Genomic DNA, 25,167 nt, shown 5'->3' with positions numbered 1-25,167 from the left:
GAGCTGCTCTAAACACTGAGGAGAACGCAGGTCTCTCCAGGAACAAAACCAGTAAGGACAGTAAGACCTTCCTGGAGACACAGTGGGGCCTCTGGCCCCTGCCTGGCCTCAGCCTGCCTTTGAGTATAGCTACTCCAGGCTGTGGGGACAGGGGGTCTTGTGCAGAATGGCGTGGACACATCTTTAGCACAGTGGCTCTGCTATCTGTGCCACAGCTGGGGGATATTCCTCCCTGGGCCCCTGCGCTGGAGGCCTCCCGCCTCCCCTCGTGCCAGCAGCTTCAGTGGTCAGGTGGCGCCCTCAGGGTTTTCTGTCTTCCTGGTTCAACAGGAGCTGGGCCTGGGTCTTCTCAGCAAAGGTGGCAGGAGGGCCTCTTCCACCCCAGCAGCCGAGGGCTATGGGGACGAGTCCCCGAGAATGCATGCTGGGGCAGGAATTAGAAAAGAACCCTGTGGTCCAAGTGTCTCAGGACGGCTAGAGCCAGAAGTGACCCCCCCATTTGCCCAGACTGGCTGCTGAGTGACAGACAGTGGGAAATTCAGTTGCTCTCAATGGAGAAGCCCCATCTCAGGAGCTAGGAGACCACAGCACTAGGCCACCCACGAGTCCCTGCCACTGGGTGCTCCCTTGCCCTTGGGATCTGAGTGAATGACCCAGGTTCATGGGCAGCATTGTGTGGTCCCCCCAAGTCCCCTGACGTGACTGAACAAGATCAGGGCGAAAGTACCTCCTGCAGCTTGGGGGCAGCTGGTGTCAGTCTGGCCAGCTGCTGGGGGAGCTCAGGGCACCCTGAGTAGCATTGGGGGCCGGGGGCCCTTCAGCCACCACCTGATACTGTAGGAGTCCCCTCGCTGGTTCCCCATACTGGATCTCCTCCCTGGGTCCCTATCAATGGGTCCCCTCACTGGGTCCCCTATCTGGGTCCTGCCTGGCTGGCCGAGGGCTCCACATGGATACATGGCACCCTCTGCTGGGGAGCCCTGCTCACAGCCCCCTCCCAGGGTCCCTGGCCTGGCCAGCAGGTGTCTTCAGAGGGTGCTGCTCTGTCCACCCTGAGCCCCAGAGAAAGCTCCACGGGAAGGAGCTTTCTGGCCCGAGAACCTGCCTGTGGGGATGGAGCCCCGTGGTCTCCAGAACAGGACTCTGGTGCCTAGTCCCGGGGACATGGTTGAGTAGCACTGAGGGACATGGCCCTGCCCCCCAAGCCCAGGAGCAGGGGCTGTGACCTGGTGTCCAGGGAGCGTGCAGCCCAGAGGCAGGCTGGGCTGTGACCAATGCTGGACTGGGCCAGGACCCAGGGCTCTGGGCAAGATGGGGTTGGGGCGGGGGCTGAAGAGTATCTGGGACATGAGCACATTGTCGGCGACTTCTGACCTGCTGCCAACAGGCTGCTCCCAAGGGGACCTTCCCGCTCCCTGCCCCGCAGACCCATGTCTGACCCCAGAACTCATGAGGGACAGGGGAAGAAGGTATAGTGTTGGCTGAGGGATTTTTCTCCTGGCTTTGCACGTGGGACCTCAGGGGCAGTGGGACGTCTTGACTTGCTGAGAGCCCGTGGGGCTGTCCTGACTCAGGGACCTGCCCAGGCCAGAGCCAGCAAGTGTCCACCCCAGCAGCACCTGGCTTCAAGGCCCACCCCCCACCCAATGCATTTAGAGACAGAGACTCACTGAGCTGCTTACTTATCATCTTTCTTTTGCTGAGGCTGGCCTCCAGGTACGATCCTCCTGCCTCAGCCTCCCAAGCTGCTGAGATGACAGGCGTGGGCCTCTGCAGCATCCAGTCTTTTTAAAAAGTCTTAGGTGGTGAGTCTGGATGGCGGACTTGGCCTCCTCGTTTTCTTCTGTGTGGGGCTAAGGAGGGAGCCCAGTGCTTCCCGTGCCAGGCTAGCTCCAGGCCATAGGCGCCAGGCCATAGGCAGTGGTGTGGCCTGGTCCCAGTGGGAGCCTGTGGCCTAGTCCCAGGTGGGGTTTTGAACAGCCCTCTATGAGATGCAGCTCCTACACCCTGGAAAACTCAAGCAGTGCTTAGTGTGTCCACAAAATCGCAAGGCTGCCACCATAGTCGGTTTTAGAACACTGCAACCCCCATCCCTGTCAGCCATCCACAGCCCCTCTGCTGCTGCGTCCCATCCATCACCCTGACCTCAGGCAGTGGGAGGCTGCTTTCTGTCCCTTAGCCATCTGTGGCTGTGTGGGGTGTGACTGACAGGATTCACCCTTGTCCTCCAGGCCCTTGAATCCCCCGTGGCTGAGGAGCGCCCACTGCATGGGGCCTTCACCAGCTCATGGATCTGTGCACTCATCAGTCCCAGCCCATTGGGAGGTTTGGCTGTAGGAGTGATGCTGCCGCAGATGTGCAGGGACTGCAGTTTCTTTCTTTTGGATCTGTGTGGAGAGGTAGAGCTGCTGTGTCACACAGCACCACTGACCTTCCAAGGAACTGCCAGTAAGATGGCTTTATTGCCATACTCCTACCAGGAATGTCTGAGGGTCTTGGTTTTTCCATATGCCACTTGACATCTGTTACTGTCCACTGTAGATGTCCCGGTGGGTGTGTGGTGGCCTCTCACTTGATTTGTATTTGCCAAGGGCCAGTGAGACTGCATTTTTTGTGTTTTATTGGCTATTTGTATCTTTGTAGAAATATCTGTTTGTATCCTTGGCCTTTTTTTATTATGTTATCTTTTATTATTGAATTGTAAGAGCTCTTTATATATTGTGGATATGGCTTAAAGTCATCTTTAAAGGATGCCATTTTGGAGAAAGAGTCAATAAAAGCAGAAAAATTGGTGGCAATATATAAAAACCTGGATAGATCTGTATCTAAACCTGAGGATGAAATATTCTTTCTAGAAAAAGAGCTACAAGAAGAGAAAACTAAACATTCTCAACAGGATGAATTGATAGTGGGATATATAAAAAAATTAAGTTTCTAGTAGATAAATCAAAATTCCTCAAATCACAAATACCTGAAAGTAAAACAACCTTGAGAATATGTCAAATAAATAAAGGAGTTACGGTAGCAATAAAAAATTCTTTGAATAAAAATCCCCAACTTCAGGAAAGACAAAAATAGCTTTCAAAAGAAGTTGAAGTATGAAAAGAAAAACTGAATTGCCTTAATAAATGGCACATGAACACTCTAAAGTACATGCAGAACAAGTTTTAAAAAATAAAGAAAATCACATTAAGTCTCTGAATGAACACTTGCTGCAGATGAAAGATTGGGTTCCTCTGCTTGGAGAAGTGCTAACAGATGGTGGTAACTTGGAATTGGAAATGGAAAGTGAATCAGAAATTGGTGCTCACTTAGAAGATCAGCCAAAAGGAGCTTTAAAAACTGGTTTATGTTGCTAAGTTAAATGCCTCTTTTAAAAGCTTAGAGAAAGAAATAAAATTTTTACTTTATTATCTGAAGTAGGTAAAACAAAGGAAGACCTTATAGAACATTAACAATCTTAAGACAGAACAAGCATCTTTTTTATATTCTCTTTTTTAAAATTTTTATTTATTTTTTATTAGTTGTTCAAGACATTACAATGATCTTGACATATCATACATTTGATTCAGATAGGGTATAAATTGTCATTTTTCCACGTGTACAGATTGCAGGATCACATTGGTTATACGTCCATGTGTATACATACAGCACACTTTGCAAGCAGAAAATACAGAATTTGAAAGTCAAAAATCAGAATCTTTAGCATAAACTTAAAGTCATGATGGAACTATATCAAGAAAATGTAATGAAACTCCAAAGGAAATTAATAAGAGAAGAAAATTACCAGGTAGAGCAAGAGGACAAACATTCCAAAGTGGAGGAAAAGATAAGCCATATAATTAAACCACTGGAGACCTATAGAAAGCAAGCCAAAGATCTTGAAGAATTCGAGAGAACCATTTGTTCTTATCAGGCACACTTTATTTACTATGAAAAAAAAAAGCACATGATAATGTGTTGGCAGCTCAGAATGCTGAAAGATACCTCAATGATTTAAGGAAACAAAATGCTCTCAATAGACAAAAATAAACTGAAATGGATTTCAAATTTAAACTTGTGGAAAAATATCCTTCTGTGCTTGATGTTTCATATTCAGTCTTTGCCAGCAGAATTCCCCAAATAGTTCCTCACCATTGAGTCAAAATTCATGTGAAATAAGACCTTCTCATTCAGAAAAGAAGGGTCCACTCATACTCTCACCTTTGGTGCCATTGGGAGGAGAAAGAGGCCAAGGGGCCCATAGAATCCTCTGGACCATCTTATCAGCAGTTCAAAAAGAGAATCAAGCTGTGATTTGTGAAGTGATATTCAGAGAGCACCTTCTGGTGCTGGGCCCCTGGCACCTCCATGGGAACAGGCCCATAGGATAATGATCCTGCCACCAGCCACATCTTCCTCTACAAAGGCAAGATGGATGTTATTCTAATTATGGTAGTAGACCATCTTGATAAGCAGAAGTCAGAAGTTCCAATATGCTGCCCTTGGATTAATTGGATGGGCCTCATCTTCAGAAATGAAAGCCAGTAGAAAGGATACCAAGTTGATCTTGGTGATTCCAATGAAACTGATTCATCTCTCCCTGCTGAAATCCAAGCAACTGACTCTGGCTTTGCTTTCTTACCTTTCCCTCATATCAAACATCCGTTGTTTCCAATGGATCCAAGGAGTAAGTTCATGAGAAGAGGACCTTTTTTTTCTTCCACCTCCTCCAGAAAACATGTATGGAGCATCTCAAGAATATTTTCCAACCAAGGCCACCACCCCCTCCATTCTCAATGGGACCATGATGTTTTCTTCATTATCTCCCCCCAGAGCTGGATTTCCTCTCTCCCCTGCATTCTGAAAGTAGAAGTGAGTTCCCTTCAGGGTGGATTCCACCTTCAAAAGATTCTGCTACTGAACATTCAGAAGTACAACAGGAAACTTGACAATAATTTTTTATCTGCCTTCAAAAGTAATATAGTTCTCATTTTTAGTTTATGTGCTTTTATTTAAGTGATTATAATTTTGCTCCAATTGAAGCTTGATGAGATTATAATTCTGAGGATAGTATTTTATAAATAAAGATGGTTTATAAATCTTATGAGTGAATTATTTCCATTTTATCTTATTTAAGAGAGTATAACATTTAATTTGAGTAATCCACTATTATATGAGCAACAGACAGAGTTTTAAATATGTAATCTTTCAGTTGGGGATATTTTAAATTCCAAAGACTGTCCCTTTATACAAAGAAACCTATTTACTGTGATTGTAGCAAATGTGAAAGCAATTTTATGCTTAATGAAAGATTTTAATTGATTTAATGTCTTGTTTGGCATTGATAATGATAATAAAAATCTGCTACTTTTTCCATTAAAAAAAGTTATAACTAGAGCATATTAAGAGTAAGCCAGGAAACACAATTAAACATGTCATGGAAATAGGAGACTTTGAATACAGAAAAAAATTACAATTCTCAGAAAACTTATGAAAACCATAATTTAAGTTCACTCTGTCCCTGTTTTTTCTTACATCTTCTTTATTTCATACACATGATGCTGATATGGGGAGTGTTCTAGTCTTTGTTTTGTTCCCAGGGAGAGTTTTGTAAAATGCAAATAAATTATTAGGACACTGAAATAAAGAAACAAAGACATAACTCAAAATTTTGTTATTGTTAGATTCAATAAGCATAAAATGACTCAGCTAAACTACTATAACATGTTTGAAGTTCTTATGTTCAATTTCTATATCATTTCAAATAAGTAATAATTTCCAAAACTGCACCAGTCCAGAGGTGACACTTTGAACAATGCTTCCCTGATAGAGAACAAGAAAGAACATTTATAAAAAATACCCTAATTAAGAATTAGTGGTTAAAGCTTTTTTTCAAGTATAAATATGTTCTTCAGTTTTTTGTGAAGATTATATATTTAAGTCTAAAATAAATACAGTAATATAACTTTCTTCTTAAATATAAACAGTAGCTTTATCACAATTGATGGCCAGTGAAGACTTTCAATGATACTTGAGCCCACAATTAATTTAAATGAGGAAAAAGTTGGGCCTTGAAAAAGAAACTCTATAAGTTCAATAAATCTAATCACTTTTCTCTCAAAAGTAACATTGGTTGTTAAATCAATCCTATAAATAATTTTTACTTTCCAGCATAAAACATTACTTGCTCTAAATAAGTGGATGGCAGTCTACATCCAAAGTTTCTATAAAATGGGCTGACTATTCCCCACTGATATTAATCAAGAACTACTTCTGCCCTAACTACTGTAGGAGAATAGTTGCTAGTATAGTTCATGTTTTACATCAAGAAACCAAAAATAATATAATTTCATGTTGAAAACAGTACTGAAATGCCTAAATACCATGATACAGTCCTATAAAAAATTATAGCTTCAGAATAAAAACCTGAAGGGCCCTTTTAAATATGACAGCATTTAGTGAATCAGGTTCCAACATTGTTTACAGCTCTAAAAAATGACAGTAAAATAAAATAAAACAATATTAAAATTCGGCAATTTATAGAAAAATAAGGAAGTATTAAATAAAAAAAAGTAATATATACAGTACATGTTTACATGTACTTTACCTAAATAATTGGGCTGTTATTGTAAAAATCAAAATTTCCACAACTAAAGAGGAATCCTCCTCCTGATATTCACGCTGTCATAATTAAAGAAATAGTCTTTTTTTTACATGACTAATGTGGATAAATATAGTACAAGTGAATGAAACTAATAGGTATATGATTAAGCGTTTTATTTATGACTTTTTAAAGTTGTTGATTGACCTTTGCTTTACTCATTTATTTATATGTAGGATACAGAATCAAACCCAGTGCCTCACACATGCAAGGCAGGAGCTCTGCCACTGAGCCACAACCCCAGCCCATGATTATGTTCTAATAACCACTAATAATAATCTAAAAATATAATGAGGATATCTACATTATAAAATAAATACAAGCCCAAAATAGATAACCAATAACAATTAGGCCTGAATTATTTTCACATACTCTATTCATTACAGGGATTCCTTGATTCTATAGTGGTTTTACCAAAGGCCTGAAGAAGTATTTCCTAGCACTTGGCCACCATCTACTCTTCTAAAATAGAGGAAATGTATATGGTAGAATTTTGCTGAAATGAATTAAATTCATATATTCAGGGATAGCAATATTTCTCAAATATGCTATGGACCTGAGAGTATTTATATTGAGGAAAAGAATTACGTTTAAAAAAAAAATTGAGGGCTGAGGTTGTGACTCAGTGATAGAGCACTCACCTAGAACATGCAAGGTCCTGGGTTCAATCCTCAGCACTACATATAGAAAAATAAAGTTATTATGTGCATCTACAACTAAAAAAATATTTTTTTAAAAATTCTTAACATGTAAAACTTTATGTCATGTCTATTTTAACCACAATACAGTGTTTAAAATGGAAAACAAACAACTGAGGGGTTCCAGTGAAGGAGCAGTGAGTCTAAAAGAACAGAGAGGTGAGTTGTCAGTGAGGATGGCAGGTGACTCAACTTCAATACATATATTAGATGGTGCCACATGCTGGGATATCCATCCTGGTGAGGTGTTCATTTGAGGATTCATTTGGGAGGGTTTAGTTGGTGATGGCAGGCTGTTCATAAATCCTTGCCTGAAATTTTGGTTGAATAAGTCATTATGCCATTAGCGATATTAATATTGGGTCAGAGGAAAACATACAACTTTTGTTTTCAACATACAACTGAATGAAGGTCATAAATATGACAAATGTGGCCTTCTATTAGAGTTTTTTAAAGTGACAGATTTCTGAAAATAAGAAATGACACCTTCATTTGGGACATGTAAACCTCTATTCAAAATATGTATATACTTTACGTACTCATAGGAAAATTCTGTGATATAAATTACATGATGCACTTTTTCCTGAGTCCCCTCTCTTCCATTAGCCCATGACTCTAAGAAGAGCACCTCCTAGAGGCTGTAGGGCCTGCTGCCTTAGAGCATTGAGCTCTGCCCTGAGCAACCTTGAAAGTGGCTCTCTGGTGAGGTCCAGAGAAAGGCAGGAATGGAGAAGTTCGGGCAGGGCAATGACATGGCATGACAAGAACTATCCTGGAAGATGCTGCCTTCTGTCTGGAGGATCTACTAGAAGAATAGGTGTTGAAAGGAATTGTGACATCAGGGAACTTGGGGGAGGAACCATGCAAAGCATGCTGAGAAACCTGGCTTCACCTTAGAACTTTTCAGTGAACCTTTCTCTAACTGTGCCTGGAGAGGTGTGTGGCTGTCTGCACTTGGGACAAAGTACCTAGTGGCTCTTCCTTCATCAAGGATAAAATCAGAGCCTTAAGTGAGACCCTGTCTTTTTTATGACTGGCTTCTTTGAGTTGGCCTAATATTTTCAGGGTTTATTCATATAATAGCATGTCATCAGTATTCCATTTCTTTCTATTGCAGAACAACATTCCATTAGATGGAAATGCCATATTTATTAATCTGTATTGTTAGTTGACTGAATCACTTGTACTTTTTGGCTATTTGAATAATGCTGCTGTGAATACTCATATACCTTTGTTTCTCTTGGGTGTACACTTAGAGTAGGATTGCTGGGTCATTTAGTAAGTCTGTGACTAACATGGAAGGAGTTACCAGACTGTACAGTAACCTCTGCAATATGACACCCTATTTGCTACTTGACCAAGCACATGTCCATCTAGATTGGCCAGAGACCAAGGCACATTGAACCCAAAATGGACTGTTAGTTCCTTCAAGTGCATAGCTCCATGTGGTTACCACAAAGGTCTCTTCCTAGGATGTCATCCAAAGGGGCACATTAGCAGATTCTTTCTTAATCCATCCATGTAGGAATCAGTTATTGATTGTATGGGTGAGAGATAATTACATTTATATTAAATATCCAAAATTAGAAAATCATAGAGTTAGGAAGGAGAGAGTTTGTTGCCAGGGACTTGGAAGGCATTTAAGTGGTTGATTAACAGATTAAATTAATTAAATCAGTTATTAAAATGTTTAAAACAAGGTAATTGTGGTAATTTTACCACAAAATTGTAAATGTCAATACTTAATTAATTTTTTGATGGGCACTCTTATGAGAATTAAACCTCAATAACACCAATAAGAAAAAAAAAATTGTGAAAACACTGAAGTCTATACAATTATAGCCAGAGGTTACAGAAATGAACTATGTGTTTGGACATAACTTTCTTATCTTTGTATTTGAACAGATGACCAGAGTAACTGCATGATGTAGAATCACAAATATAGAATTCTGACTACAATGAGTTATACTCACTGTATGCATAATATTCCAAAATATTTCCTATCATTATTAATATTTAAAAATAACAAATAAAATATAATAAAAAGAAAGAAACTATGGAGTTGTAGTCACCCACATGTACTCTGCATCATGAGACTAAAGCTTGGATGGTAACACTGGATAACAGAATTCAATAGCTTTCTCTGTGTCAGACATTCATTTTTTACTTTGTCCTTATCTTTCCATTATCTTGAGTCCTGATTGGAAGACTTCTAATCTTACAGATGAGTACACTAAGTTTGAGGGATGACTGATTGTCCCAGGGTCACCATCTATGCAGACTAAGGCTCTCACAATTAATTTGTGTGATTTACAATTTACTGTATCATGTATCACAATACAAGTCCATGTTTTTTTGTTGTTTGTTTGTTTGTTTTGGTTTGGTTTGGTTTGCCACCCCCCCCCCCACTGTAGGAGGAGGAGAAATTAAAACAAGAGGTAGAAATTACAACAGGGCACCAAGAAACATATGCATAAACTCTCAATGTAAAAAACTTGATTGTGGTCACTGTTATATTGGTAAATAGGTATGTCCAAACATGACAAAATATGAATTATATATGTATATTTTATTGTATTTTGGTATTACCCTAATACAATGGTTTTACATTTGAATGAAAGAAATAAATATATTCCTCAGAAAATAAACTATATATTTGGAAAGCATAGAAAAAATTACTGAATATTATATGTCATTAATAAATTACAAATTAAACAACCTATAAAAATTTACAAAATTTCAAACCTCACAATATCAAGAGCTGGCAAAGATGTGGAACAAGAAGAACTCTCGTACACTGCTGTTGGGATCACAAAATTGGACAGCCACTGTGGAAGACAGTTTGGTAGCTTCTTAAAATTACAATATGCACTTAATATGGTTCACTAATTGTATTTCTCAGTGTTATTTCAATGGAATTAAAAACTAAGTCCACACAAAACCCACATACAAATGTCCACAGCTTCTTCATTCATGATTGCCAAAAACAGGAAGCAGCTAAGAGAGACTTTAGTAGCTATTTACCTGTTATTAATGTAAACACTGTGATACATCCATACACTGGAGGGTCATTCAAAACTTAAAAAAAATGAAATTTACTATCAAACATAAAAATAATGTAGGCATCATAAATTTATATTTGCCAGAAAGAATATATTGTCTGAAATGCCATATTTGTGACATTATGTAAAAGTCAAAACATTAAAAATGTTAAACATTGCCAAGAAATCAGGGAGAGTACAAGATGCTAAAGAGGTGAAGAACAGGGACTTCTGGTGTGGTGAATATACTCTGTAAGACACCATCATGAAGAAAATTGACATTATTCTTTGTCAATGCTTTAAAAACTGTAAAATTAGTGTTTTAATAAATAATTAAACTATTCATTGCCATTAATAATTACTTAATACCAAAACTATTGGAAAAATATTTTGATTTTTTGCTTATATCAAATATTTCTCAGTCATATAGAAAGAAAAAAGTAGTGAAAACTCTAAATAAGGGAAGGCGTATCATATCAAGGTACTTACTATGTGCTTCATTTTCCTGTAAATCTAAAACTCTTCTTAAAATAAAGTCTGTTCATTAAAACAATCAGAGAAGGTTTGCTGATTTTCCTTGCCTCAAACATGCACAGCCCTAGGACTGGTCCTCAATAATAAAACTTGTACTAAGAATAAATAATTTCCAACAACCTTATTTTTCTTTCTTTTTTTTTCTATTTTTACAATTTTCATTATCTTTTTAGAGAACAGTGAACATAAGTCCTTAGTGAATAAACTAGTACCTTACATTCAAAAGATGCTTTTACATCAATAAAAAATGGTTATTCATCACTCTGCTACATAGGTAGTAATTCTTCGAATACTAAGGAAAAGATGTTCTAAACTTTTTTTACTACACTCATATTCATGTGAAAATTATCTGAGATTTTTTAAGTCTACCTCACTTCCAATATGCTACCTATAAAATTAGAGTACTTTCTTTTTCTTACTCAATAAATCTCTGGTTGAAATAAATAAAGATAGTCCAAGTAAAGAGGTGTGCTGATACACATTTAAGGCCAGATAAATTGTGGGTGATATTACTGAGAAACACAGTCCAATTGATCTGATAAATAGTAGGCATTTGGTAATACTGAGAGCTCCATATTCTTTCTTCATTTTTTAATAAATTAACCCTTTTCGGGTAGATCTTGCATTTCTGAGCTTTGGTAGTTACTAACACTAACCTACACCAAACAGATAACAGGGACTTTGAGTCATTTCTGTCCAGATCAAGTTCCATTATGCTCACAACAATATTTAGTAGAGTTGGACATAATCAGGGCCAGTCAGGACCTTCGCTTACATTCTCAGCTAAGGTTAACAGAAAAGAGGTTCTCATTTTGGTTCCTAGAATGGGAAAAAGAAAATCCTGCATGATTGGCAACCACAGTTCTTTTTTTTCACAGTTCTTAAACTACCTGCCCATGGCTAAGCTGGACTGTACAGTGGCTGAAGAAATTATCTTCAAGCACAGATTAGTTCATAATCACAATGTATATCTGCTATATATTCAACATGATGAGTGTGAGAGAATGAGAAGATGGACTATAATGGAAAGGGAGTAATTGGAAGGAAAACTGGCTCCCTCAGGAAGAAGTTGTTTAACCTGTCTTCATTCCCAAATGAAAAAAAAAATTAAAAGTCAAATGTCTTTTTTTTCTTTCTCTCTTCTCTATTTTCTTCCTTCCTCATTTTATTGGTTATTTCCATCTTATCTCTCACTCTCCATTCATTCCTTGATTTCTTTCTAAGAGAAGATGTCTCAGTTCACTCTTCATATTTACTTCTCACAAACTAGTCATTTGGAAAATAAAGCTCTATGGGAGGCATATCCATTTATATTAGGTGTCATTACTCTGAATTGGTTTTAGTTGAAAAACCTGAAAAATATATTTTCAAAGTATACACACTCACATAAAACATTAGTTTTTTTTGTTGTTTGATTGTTTGTTTAATTTATTTTCTTATACAACAAGCCATACACGTCCAGGGTCTAATGAGAGGTCTTACATTGTTTTGTGAGGAACACAACCAAAAACAAACAACCAAAAAAAAAAAAAAAAAAGACAACATCAATAAATACCAAATTATTTTCTATTACATTACTGACTTTTCTGTAATAAGAGCAGTTTATAATAATTTAGAGAAAGGTATTTTATCTTTTTCTGAGAAGTATTCAAACTTTCAAAGGAATTTTCACTGATTTTTCACCCAAATATCAAAGGATGATTTTGTTCATTGAAAACTTTCAAGAAAAAATGCTCTTCAAAGACAATTTAAATTCTTTCAAAGAATGACACTTTGGGTGTTTGGGTAAAGTAAACATTTTCTACAGAAATTTTTGTAATTTTAAAAGAAAAAGGTAACCGGATCAACAGAGTACAGCGTTGCCCCAAATATCTGAATCCACACATTGATGTCAGGATGGCTAAATCTTGGAAAAAAATGAATTTTTTTTGAAGAAGACTATAAGACCTTGATATATATTTCTTTGTCCCCATGAGTCTTTCAGGAACTCTGAGACTATTCTGTAAGCAGAACCAGAGTTAATGAATATTGCAATATTTTTCAAAGTGTAGCCATTTATCTGAGAAAACTTTTTGTTATTACTGAGTTTATTCATGGAAAATAGTCATTTTTTCTTCTCGGTTATAGATGTGTTAAAGACAGTTGAACAAGTTGAACTTGATAGTTCCTTCATCCACAGCCTGGTTTATTAGTTTCCCTTGAAATGAAGCATTTTATTGAATTTGTTACAAATATGTGTGTAAACTATTACCTTCTAGACTGTACTCAGAAGCAAGAAAACTGATGATCTATTTGCTTAACTTTGTTGCTTTCTACAAAACATCCCTAGGCTTCACATTTGGGTTTTCAGCAAAATTCAACATGATGTTCATGATAGAGCTCCTCTTATTTCCCTATTTCTTAACACTGCAATAGTATCTTATATCCTCCTACTCTACAAACACCTAAATGTCTTAGTGTAGTAATTATCTCAATACACAAACATAAAAATATTGATTCAACTTTTCATGGAACTTAGATTTTAATTCAGAAATATTTTATAATCTTCATCCTGCTCTCATGCAGTCTTTGTCACTTCCCTTGAATGATATACTTGTGTTTTGTTTATTTCAAAGTGTTTATATTTATTTCAGGAGAATTATGTGAAGTATGAATAACATTAAATTCAATTAGAAATAAATTTTATAATATTGGAGAGTTAGAGTGTTAAAATATTTTATCTCATTATTTCATATTTCCATGTAGAGACTCTGATAGAAATTATAGCTAAAACTGTTGTATGGATCAAAAATTTAAGATGTGGGCTAAAATGCTTGAGTAAAGTACCCAAATTGATGTGATGGCTGTGTTATTTAATGCAGTTTTACCAAGTGATCACAAAACATTGGATACACACACACACACACACACACACACACACATACACATTTTCACATACATGTTTAAAGAAAGGAGTCTTGGAGATGTCAGTCTTCTTCTGGGGAAAACAAAAAATGTTCAACAATATTGTTATTTGAGGACTAACATTTGCTAAAGCAGGCTAATGTTAGAGTAGGCATTTCTCCTCTAAAGTATAAAGTCTTGAGTATATTACATTAATTCTCACAAGCCAGGGATTATCACAAGCCTAACAACTAAGAAAAACCCAGGATCAGAGGAATTCTCAGCCCAGTTCTACAAGAAGTTGAAAAAAGAATGAACACCAATTTGTCTAAAATTATTTTATGAAATAGAAAATATTAAAGACCTTCTAACCTCATTCTATGAAACTGATATCAACCTGATGCAAAAACCAGACAAAGACACATCAAGGAAAGAACATTTCAGACCAGTATTCCTGATGAACAGAGATGTCATAATTCTCAATAAAATTATGGCAAACAGCATACAAAATCATATTAAAAAGATAGTACAACATGATCAGTGGGCTTTGTCCCAGAGATGCAGGGTTGGTTCAATACATAGAAATCAATAAACATATTTTTAATTAAATAGATGTAAAGACAAGAATAAAAAAAATTATCTCAATAAATGCAGAAAAAAAACATTTGACTAAATACATAGTCAAAATACTAGAAAACTATGTATAATAGAAATATGTCTTAATACTATAAAAGCTATCTATGGTAAACACATGGACAATATTCTCCTCCTCCTCCTCCTCCTCCTCCTCCTCCTCCTCCTCCTCCTCCTCCTCTTCCTTCTCCTCCTCCTCTTCCTTCTTCTTCTTTTTGGAGTAAGGAGACTTTACTGAAAACAGAAAACAGGGAACAAAGGTTTACAAACAGGAATGTGGACTCCTAGCAAAACAAAAACAAAGAACAAAAAGGGCAGGGAGGAGGGGTGTTGGAAGGACAAAAGTGGGTAGTGAGAGCAAGGAAAAGGCTTAATATTTTTTTTTTCTTTTTCCCATTTCTTTAAAAAAAAACACAAGGAAACACACAGGGACACACAACCATTTGTTCACGAATAGAAACATAAATGGTGCAGAATCTAACACTCTGTTCTTCTCTTTCCCAAAAGCAAAACAGAAAAAGAAAAGGCAGCCTGGAGGCTGTGCCCCATAGAGACCCCTTCCGCAGTGATGTGTAGGAAGGGGCAACCTGCGGGTTTGTGCAACACCTGGCAGCAGCGCAGGGAAAAGAGGCGGGGGGGTGGGTGGAGGTCATGGACTCCACCCCCCTAAAGGAGCAGGGGGTCCAGCTTGTCAAGCCCAGGGCACCCATGGGGATCCCTGGGGACCGGGCCCTCTCCGAGTCCTGGGCACCCTCGGGGAGGTGGTCGCCAGGGTTGCACCCTCCCAAGTCCAGGGTGCTCAGGCCATCTCCCTCCCCTTGTGAGCCCGCCCCTCAAGGAGGGGGGCCGCGCATGCACCCAGTGCTTGGGCTCTGTACAAGGGCACCTGATGCTGGGGCAGCAGCTGGCAGCCACTGTTGACATGGCTGAGGACGTTCTGCTTGAGCTGCACCACCTGCTCAGTCAGCAGGCTCCTGGTGGACTCCAGGTCCTGTTCTGGCTCTTGACCTCTTCACTTTCTCCTCCAGGGAGAGATGCTCCAGTTTGCCCTTGGGGCACTTGGAGGCTGCAATGCAGTTGAGCAGCCAATTGCGCTCAGCCTGGATGTGTTACTATGTGTCCATGTCGATGAGCGATATCCACAGGCTCTCGCTGAAGCTTGGCAAGTCGGGCACCTTCTGTGGCTCATCCTTGAGCACAGCTAGGCATGGCAGCCCCAGTGCGCGGGGCGGGGCGGGGGGGTGGCGGCAGTGACGGGGAGAAGGGAACGGAATTGGAGGTGAAGGGGACATTTGCAGCACCCCCGGCCCCACCCCTGTAGCTGCTCAGGTTCCTGAAGACCGATGTCAGCTGGGGGGTGAGGGTGTGGCGCCTGATGCCTGACAGAGGGTCCTCTTGCAGAGGCTGCAGCAGCAGCAGCAGCAGCAGCAGTGGGGCTGCACACTCGCCAAGCTGGTGCTGCTTTTCCAAATCCTCCAGGGCCTTGACAAACTCCTCAGTGAACTCCTGCTTCTCGTTGGCCAACATCTTGGGGTAGAAGAACTGTGTGCTCCTCGGTGTAGTGGTAACCAGCCCATTGGTCTGGATGATGAGGCACTCGAGCTCAGGAGAGGAGAGCTTCAGCAGCCTCAGGTAGGGCTGGAGAGCAGGCTGTCAGGGGGCACCTGTTGTGTGTGCAGTTTGCAGATGGGGGGGGCAGAGTTGGCTCTGCTGGCACCTGTTCCTTCAGGCTCAGCTTCAGGGCATCATTCTTCACCACGCTGCCTGCTGCCCATCTTGGCGCCTCAGGGACAAGTGGGCCAGGGACACAAAGTTGCTGCCACTGCCACTGACGCTATTGCCCAGGCTTCTCAGTGCCTCATCACCATAGAAAAGTGTTTCCACCCTCTGCTGCACCAAAGGCTGTCTCCGCTGGGGGAGGGTGGCCAGGGCCTTTGTCCTGGGGTCTCCCACCCCCTCCCCTGCCCAGTCAGTCCTGGGCCCACCCTGCCAGTGGGCTCTGTGCCTGGCCCTTCTGTGGGGGGCTCCTCAGAAACATTATTATTAAGGGAGAAAAAATTAAAGAATTCCCTCTAAAATTGAAAAAAAGCAAAAAGATGCCTTTTTTTTGTCATTTTATTCAACATCATCCTTGAAGCTCTATCCAAAACAATTAGAAGAAAGAATTAAAGATAATGAATAGAAAAATAGGAAATCAAACTATCACTATTTGCTAATGACATGCTTCTATATTTAGAAAATCCAAAAAATTTCACCTGAAAACTTTCTTGACTAATAAATTTAGTAAAATAGTATAACATGAAATAAACACTCAGAAACCAAATGAATTTTTATAATGAAGTGTTCGAGTCTGTAAACAAGTCAGGATGGCACCTGGCATTTTGCCAGAGAAATGCTAGAGTCTGTAAACAAGGCTGGATGGCGCCTGGCAAAATGCCAGAGGAAGTGGTTTGTGAAGTAACAAAAGCAAGCCATTAAGTGTGGAGATTCCTTATTGGTTGACTGCTGTATCTAGTTTATGCTAATAAGATAAGCTGTGTGGAATGTATAAATACCGCTCCTGTCCTACAGTAAACAGCTCCCATTCCTGCTGTATCAATGTACACAAGTTGTTCATCACCCCCCCCCCCCCCCCGCTAGTTTGCTGCAGCCGGACTGCGGCAATGAAGCAATGAATCCAATGTAAAAACAAATTAGGAAAACCACCCCATTAACAATGGCCTCAAAAAGAAAAAGAAAGAATAAAATAAAATACTTGGGAATCAAACTAAAAAAAGAGGTAAAATACCTCTACAATGAATACCACAGAACACTAAAGATAGAAATTGAAGATCTGAGAAAATGTAAAGATGTTACATACTCTTGTATAGGCAGAATGATCATAGTCAAAATGGTGATACTAACAAAATAGTTATAGAGATTCAATGCAATTCCTTTTAATCTCCCAATGACATTCTTCATAAAACTATAAAAAGCAATCATGAAATTCATTTGAAAAAATAGGAGAGCCACAATAGCCAAAGCAATTCTCAACAAAATGAGTGAATCAGTAGGCATCACAATACTAGACCTTAAACTATACTACAGAGACATAGTAAAAAAAAAAAAAAAAGTACCAAAAGACATATAGACCAATCCATACTAGACAAAGGTGAAAAAAACATAAATTGGAGAAAAGAAAGCCTCTTCAACAGTTGGTGCTAGGAAAACTGGAAATCCATATGTAGAAAGATGAAATTAAACTTCTATATCTCACTGTGCTCAAAAATCAACTCAAAGTAGATAAAAGATTTAGACATGAGAATGGAGACCCTAACAAAAAAAATGTCCACATCCTCATCCTGTTAGCTTAGGACCTGACTTCTTGAACAAGACTCCTAAAACACAAACAGTAAAATTAGGAATCAAAAAATGGGATGGATTCAAACTAAGAAGCTTATTCTCTGCAAAGGAATCAATCTATAACATGAAGAGAGAGCCTACAGAATGGGAGAATAAATCCTTAGCACAAACACATCAAATAGAGCAGAAATCTCCAAGATATATAAAGAACTCAACAAACTTATTGCCAAAAAAAAAGAGACATAACCCATCAACAAATGGATGAAGGAACTGAAAAGACACTTCACAAAAGAAGAAATACAATTGATCAACAAACACATTAAAAAGACCATCATCTTTAGCAATTAGAAAAATGCAAATAAAAGCTATTTCAATATTTTATTTCACTGCAGTCATAATGGCAATTATCAAGAATACAAGCAATAATATTGTTCATGAGAATGTGGGAGGCAAAGGTACACTCATACATTGCTTGTGCCATATCAATGTATTCACAATAGCTAAGCTACGGAACCAACTTAGGTATCCTTCAACATATAAATGAATAAATAAAATGTTATATATAATATAAATAATATAACATTTATATATAAGATATATATATATACACACACACACACACACACACACACACAAACAAACATACAGCCACACACAGATAGATTAGCCTGTGTGGCTGTATGTTTGTGTGTTTGTGTGTGTGTGTGTGTGTGTGTGTGTGTGTGTGTGTATGGAATATTACTCAACCCTAGAAATAATAAAATTATGCCACTTGCTGGCATATATAACTTGAGAATACCATGCTAAGCTAAATAAACCAATAACAAAATTTCAAAGGCTTAATATTTTATCTGATGTGCAGATGCTAATTCACAATGGAAGGCACTAGGGAAGAATAAATACACTTTGATTTATAGAGAGGTTAGTAAGGGAGGGAAAGAGGTATGCGGTTTTGAAGGATCATGAAATGGATCAGATATTATTACCCTGCATGCTTATGCAATTACATGACTGGTGTAATTCTGCATCATGTACAAAAAGAAAAAATATGAAGTTATACTCCATTTATGTATGCTGTGTCAATGCATTATACTGTTATGTATAGCTAATTTTAACAAATGCCAAAAAGATAGAATCAAATAAATTACAAAATACAATAATTAAAACACTGTTTTACTGAAATAGAAAGCAACATATAGACCAATGCACAGAAAAGAGAACAAGGGTAAGCCCAGACATTCACTGCACAATCATCTTTGAGAATGGGGCCAATAATACAGAATGAATAAAGGATAGTTAGTCTCTTTAACAGATGGTGCTGAGGACACTCAATATCTGCACAGGGAAGAAAGAAAACAAAAATTTATCTTACATCATATCAAACATCAACTCAAAGAGGAGAAAATGTAAAGTGAGAGGTGAACCTGTATAATTCCTGGAAGACAGTACTGGGGTCCCATTTACCAATCTCTTCCCATCCTACTAAGGTGACAAATATGATCACTACACAGTGTTATATGTATTAAAATATCATGCCATACAACACAAGCAGATGAAGTTGCTATTTTTAATCTAAAATAGAAAAAAAGAAAGAAGAGCATAAGTTTGTGAGCAAAACATACAAAGAAAACACAGAAGAAACACTTTACAAGATAGCTCTAGGTAATGGTCCTTTTGCTATGACAATAAAAGGACAGGGAAGAGAACCATGAACAGAGAAGTATAATTCCATTAAACCAAAAGCTTCTACACAGCACAGTAAAGCATGAACAGCGAAGAGATTCAACTGTTGGAATGAGAGAAAGGACTGACACATCACCTGAGAAGAGTATAAAATCTGAAACACAAAATATCCCTATGAGAAACCATTAAGTGAGCTGGGTACAGTAGGACATACCTTGAATATCAGTGATTTGAGAAGCTGACGTGGGAGGACCACAAGTTAAAAACCAGCCTCATCACATTAGCCAGGCCCTAAGCAACTGAGTGAGACCCAGACTCTAAATTAAAATAAATAAATAAATAAAACTCTGGGGAAGTGACTCAGTAATTAAGTGCTGTGGGTTCAATTTCTAGTTGCAATATATAAATATAAACAGAGAGTAGCATGCTGGTTGCAAAGAAATGTGGTTAGGGTAAAATGTGGTGCTGCTCTTCGATGGATATAAAATTTTAATTGCATAAGATAAACAACTTCTAGATATTTGCAGCATAATTCTGTAGTTACACTTTACAATAGTATAATGTTCACTTACATGTTTTCAGAGTACATATATCCTACTTAGTGTTCTTACTATTGTGCAAGGGAGGAAGGGAGGATACAAGGGACTGAGGGAGGGAAAGATGATGAAGAGAGTGTTGAAGCCAGAAGGCAGGGAAAGGAGGACTAGCCCCATGATGCTCTTCCTACACAGTCAGGATTCCTGCTCAAAGTGGACCTGTTCTTGATTGAATATTCACTGTTGCTATCATAATTTTTATTGATTTTATCTTACTACTTATTTTTCAAAAGTAAATTCCAAGAAGGCAATGGACCACAGGTATAAACACAGCACATAAATGTAACCTGCAGGTATAGTGCTTTTGGACACTTCATAAACATTGAGTTTTCATTCCCATTATCACAAATTCCAGTGGGCCACGGAAATATGGGAGCTAAGAGAGAGTTGGGTACAAAGTGACCATGTCCTATCCACAAGTATAAAAAAAAAAGGGAGCATGATGAAACCCAGGTAGGACACACATTAATGTCGAACCAGAATTAGATTCAAATATAGAAAGAAGACAGCTTTGTCACTCAAGGTATTTCACTGTGTTAACCCAACTTTCCAGCTGAGGATGTGAAGGGATAGGGAAAGCAGGGTAATCCACAGTCACTTTTCTCCCAGCTCTTTCAAACTCATTAACAAACCAGCTGGAGAAATTGTTCACAGTTATCAGGGTGTAATAAATGCAATTGCACTGGTTCTGTGTAACATATTCACTGCTTTGGTATTAATGAACACAACATGGATGTGTAAGCTCTCCAATATGACTTTCTCATAAGTTTGCATTTAGAATTGATATGGCATACAAAAAGATGAATGTTAGAAGTCTTGCTAATAATTTAAAATTCTGTAGTAAGAAGGACAATTAAAAGACAAATTGTACAATGACATGTGAAGAGATCACAGAAGAAAGAAATAGATTTCTGTGGCATGATGTCAATGGTAGAGGTCACCTGCTTTTAGACAGGGAGTCTAAGTTTTCATTTTGCATTGGTCCTGACAAATTACACAAGTTGCCCTAAAAATACCAGTAAAAAGGTGTATATTTCCCTGGAGAAAGTGGTGATTCTAGCATCATGAAAGATAAATTTTAAAAAAAAATGAGCCTTAACATATGAAGGAGGAAGAGAATGAAGAGTAGGAGGAGATTCTCTCAAGGTTTCCCACATGTGAATTCCTGATAAATGACATAAGAACTAAAGTAAAAATCCTGAAAGATTGAAAGCTGGAAAATATGAGCAAAAAAACAAAAAAATTTAATATTAAATTATAAGTGAAAGCAACAAATAAATGTATATTTACTGAGAAATATTGACTACATTGATAAAAATGATGGGAAAAAAATCTTTCATATACAAGAGTTCAAAACAATACAGGAGAATAGCATCCCATCCTGCATGTGGAGCTTAGTATCTTTGTCATTTTATGGGTGGGCAGATTCAGTGACTTGATTGCAACAAATAGTGAAAGAATAAGTAAAATATTACAGTCCCAAAGGATGAACTTGGCACAAACTACCTTGACAGTGGATGGACTGTAGCACTTCAAATATTTCAGTGACCATCAGATAACCTCATCATGCTGTGACAACAAGGCACTTCAAATCAAAGAAATCATACGATTTCTTCCAAAATTATTTAATCCATTATCTTTATAGGTGACTAACAATGACCATTTTCACAAGCAGGAAACAAACCATAAGGATACTCTCTTCCTCAGTGTTGAGTGCCTACCTTTCAGTGATCAAATAGAATAATTAGTTTTAATTTGTTTTTAATTAACAAATATTTACTGCACATGTTAATGGAGTTGAGCATAATATTTCCAAATGCATGGTACACAGTGATCATATCTAATTATCTATCTTCTACTTTCATTGATTGCCCTGCCCCAGCACCCTTTGTACTCTCCAGAAATTACTATTGGGCTTCCATATTACTTCTAAAAAATCAACTCTAAGGTGTAGGTGATAAACATGGTAATAGAAAAAAGATTTCTGCAGTCACAAACAAACATTTGCAGGAATTAACTCTCCCCACATCTCTGAGAACATAAATGTTAACACCTGGTTGAGTCTCCCTTTATCTCATTGTAAACAACCAGAAAAATGACCTCCAGCTATTGCCTTCACTATGCTGACCTTATTTTTTCCATAAATCTTCAATTTGGCTTCAATTCCCACCACCTGAGGACAGAGGTTCCACTGAGATTATCAGAAACCCCTATGGCACCAAAACTCAAGGTCCCTCCTTTGTCACCCTGTGGCTCACTTTTTAGTGTTTTTTAGAACAAGAGGTTCTGCCTTTCTTTTTAAAATCACCTCTTCCAGAAATTCATGTCATTACATTTTCCTGGTTTTCTATCTCCTTAACTGAATGACCACACTGTCTTCTTCATATTATTTCCTTCTCCGTGGCTAAATATAGGTGTGTTCCCAGCTCAGAGAAATGCTCCCTGTACTTATATATCTTCACCCAAACCTGAGTCATGCTCAGTCTCATTGCAGTATTTTTCACATTCCCCTGCCTTCCAAATATTCATTTTCTTCCCAGTCCTCTCCTCTCACCTTATGTGGATATCAAGAAGAAATCACAAACATCAACACAAAAGCCTTCTTCAAGACTAACACACTTTTTCCTGCCTCATGTGGTTTTTCTGCTCCATACAGGAATGCTTTTGCCAAAAAGCTCTGAATATTCACTTAGGCCTACAGATGCCCAATGAACAACTACAAGTGAGATAACACTTGGCATCTCTGAGATATATTTATTCTATTTAATGGCTTTTAATAATCACAGCATAGAAAATAGAAAGAAATACCTGCAATATTAGTAAGGACTCCTGAAACATTCCAGGCACAACCGGTGTAGAAAGAGGCCATGATTGAATTGAAATCCTTATCCCACTTCTGAATAAATTTTGAAAAAAAATATATGTGTGTGTATGTGTGTATATATATATATATACTCACACACACACACACACACATATACACTGGGTAGTTAGTGTAATATTCCCTTTCATAGCTGGATGATTAATTTCATACATACAATTAATGAAGATTTGTACAAAAAAAAAAAAAATAAAAAGCTGCTTGTAAAGCAAGTACTGAAGAGTTTTCTAAAGTATTTCTTAACCAAGCCAGCCAATAAGTAGGCAGATACTCTGGTGGAAGATAGAAAAATGTCAAAAGTACAGTTCTGATACCATCTAGTGTCTAATTAGGACTTAGCACTTCTAACAATGGGAAAGTACCCACATTACGCAGAGCAGTAAGTACAAGTAGGGATGAGACAGGGATTCTTGAAACCTAAAAGAGGGGTGAAGAGATGCAACTGGAGAAGCAAGCAAGGAAGGGATCTTTAAGGAGACCTTTATCTCACAGCTAGGAAAGGATTGGGGCAGCTAAATGATATGGAGAAGGGTGTGTTTTAGAATCATTGAGAAGGTAAACATTGCCATGGATGGTAACATTAGATCAGATGCCTAAAGGGGGTCAGTACTTCATGTCTCTTTAGTGCCTGAATTCTTGGGTCAGTCCAGGGGAATGGTAGCCCCCACAAAAATGAGAGCAGAGATTCCTTGCTGTTTTGTTCATGTCTGTGTCCTCTCTGCCTAGGACAGAGCCTGGTACTATAGTTTTTTTTTTTTTTTTTTTTTTTTTTTTTTTTTTTTTTTTTTTTTTTTTTTTTTTTTTTTTTTTTTTTACAAGGAGTTATGTTTCCATATATAAAATTAATGAAGGCTGTGGTTTTGCCTAGAGGTAGACTGTTCATCTATTATGCATGAGGCATTGGGTTCAAGCCTCACCATGACATAAAAATAAAATAAATGTATTGTGTCTACCTACAACTAAAAAATGAATGTTTTAAAAAAATACTAAATGATAATACTGTCAAAATATATCCCCTGCCCCATCCATTGCAAATTGCCTTTTAGAGAATCATGAAGCTGGAACTTGGCCTTACACCAGCCTGAGAGTCAGATGTCACTTTGTGTCCCACTTTACAGACTTAGGGAGTGTCCCAAAGTAGCACCTGGAAAGAGCCAAGGCCTCTTCCCTCATCAATGCTTTTTTTATTGCCCAGGTGCTATGAAACCCCTGCCTGTGAGTGAGTGAGTGAAGGGGACTGTGCGATCCAGATCAGACTCCAGCAAGTGACGGCTGCATCACAGGCTTACCCTCTCTGGACTTCAGGGTCTCAATATGTAAACAGCAGGCACCAAGAGAAGTCTCTGTGAACACACAGGAAAAAAAATTATTGTTCCCCAAAAACAAAGTGTCTCAGGCGATATCCCAAGGACCCCTTCAAGAAACCCCATGGGACCCAACCAACCTGAAAATATAGAAAGTGCACAGCATCCAATGAGTGGGAGGAAGAAAGAAAGGCTGTGCCATGGCATCTTCAGCCTCCCTCCATTGCCTCAGTGGGTAAGAGGGGAAACTGAGGCCCCCAATGGAACAGACATTGAGGTCACATTACTATCTCAGAGGCCAAAGACCCTGCTTCCCCTCTGGGTCCACAGTGAATCCTGACAGAATTACCGGATGGATGCCTCTCCTGACTCCATTTGCCTCCTGTGGATGCACCCACCATGCCCTCTGCTCCTGCATTACTGTGCCTCCTGGTTCCTAGGCTGTGCTCACCTAAGGGGTCCTGGGTAGGGTGCTGCCTCCCACGTGCTTCCCCTGTCTTCTCCCCACCCACTGTTCTTACAAGTTGGGCTCCATTCACTCAGGCTGACTCTGCCTCACCAGCTCTGCTCACAAGGTCCTCTCCACTTTTTTCATAGGTGCCACCCAGCATCTGGCCTCTTACCTCCATTGTTTTGAGAGCCACGCCCACTCCACCAATTTGATCCTCTGCATTCTGTCCACATGACTCATCCTCCGATGACATATTTAACACTCTGGGATTGCAGGTTTTTCCCTCTAGCCCTGGAACCTTTGCAGTCTGGCTTGGCCCAATTCCACCACCATCCACTAGCATACAAAATGGCTCTGCTCTTCTTCATTAGCCATGGTTTTCCATCAAGTTCACTCCTACACCAGCCTCACTGTCACCTGGCCTCTCCACTGCTCCTTGAAAACTCCATCTGAAATGAATGAAAGAGATATTGCTGAG

General features: G+C 38.8%; 1 pseudogene; it reads right to left on the bottom strand.

The window, feature by feature from the left end:
- Positions 1-14,496: 14,496 nt before the first annotated feature.
- On the bottom strand, positions 14,497-24,942 carry LOC139703740 (transcription factor JunD-like; annotated as a pseudogene).
- Positions 24,943-25,167: the final 225 nt, after the last annotated feature.

The sequence above is a fragment of the Marmota flaviventris genome, unplaced genomic scaffold, assembly GCF_047511675.1.
Source record: "Marmota flaviventris isolate mMarFla1 unplaced genomic scaffold, mMarFla1.hap1 Scaffold_118, whole genome shotgun sequence".
Taxonomy (NCBI): Eukaryota; Metazoa; Chordata; class Mammalia; order Rodentia; family Sciuridae; genus Marmota; species Marmota flaviventris.
This window is presented reverse-complemented; position numbering and strand designations above follow the sequence as displayed.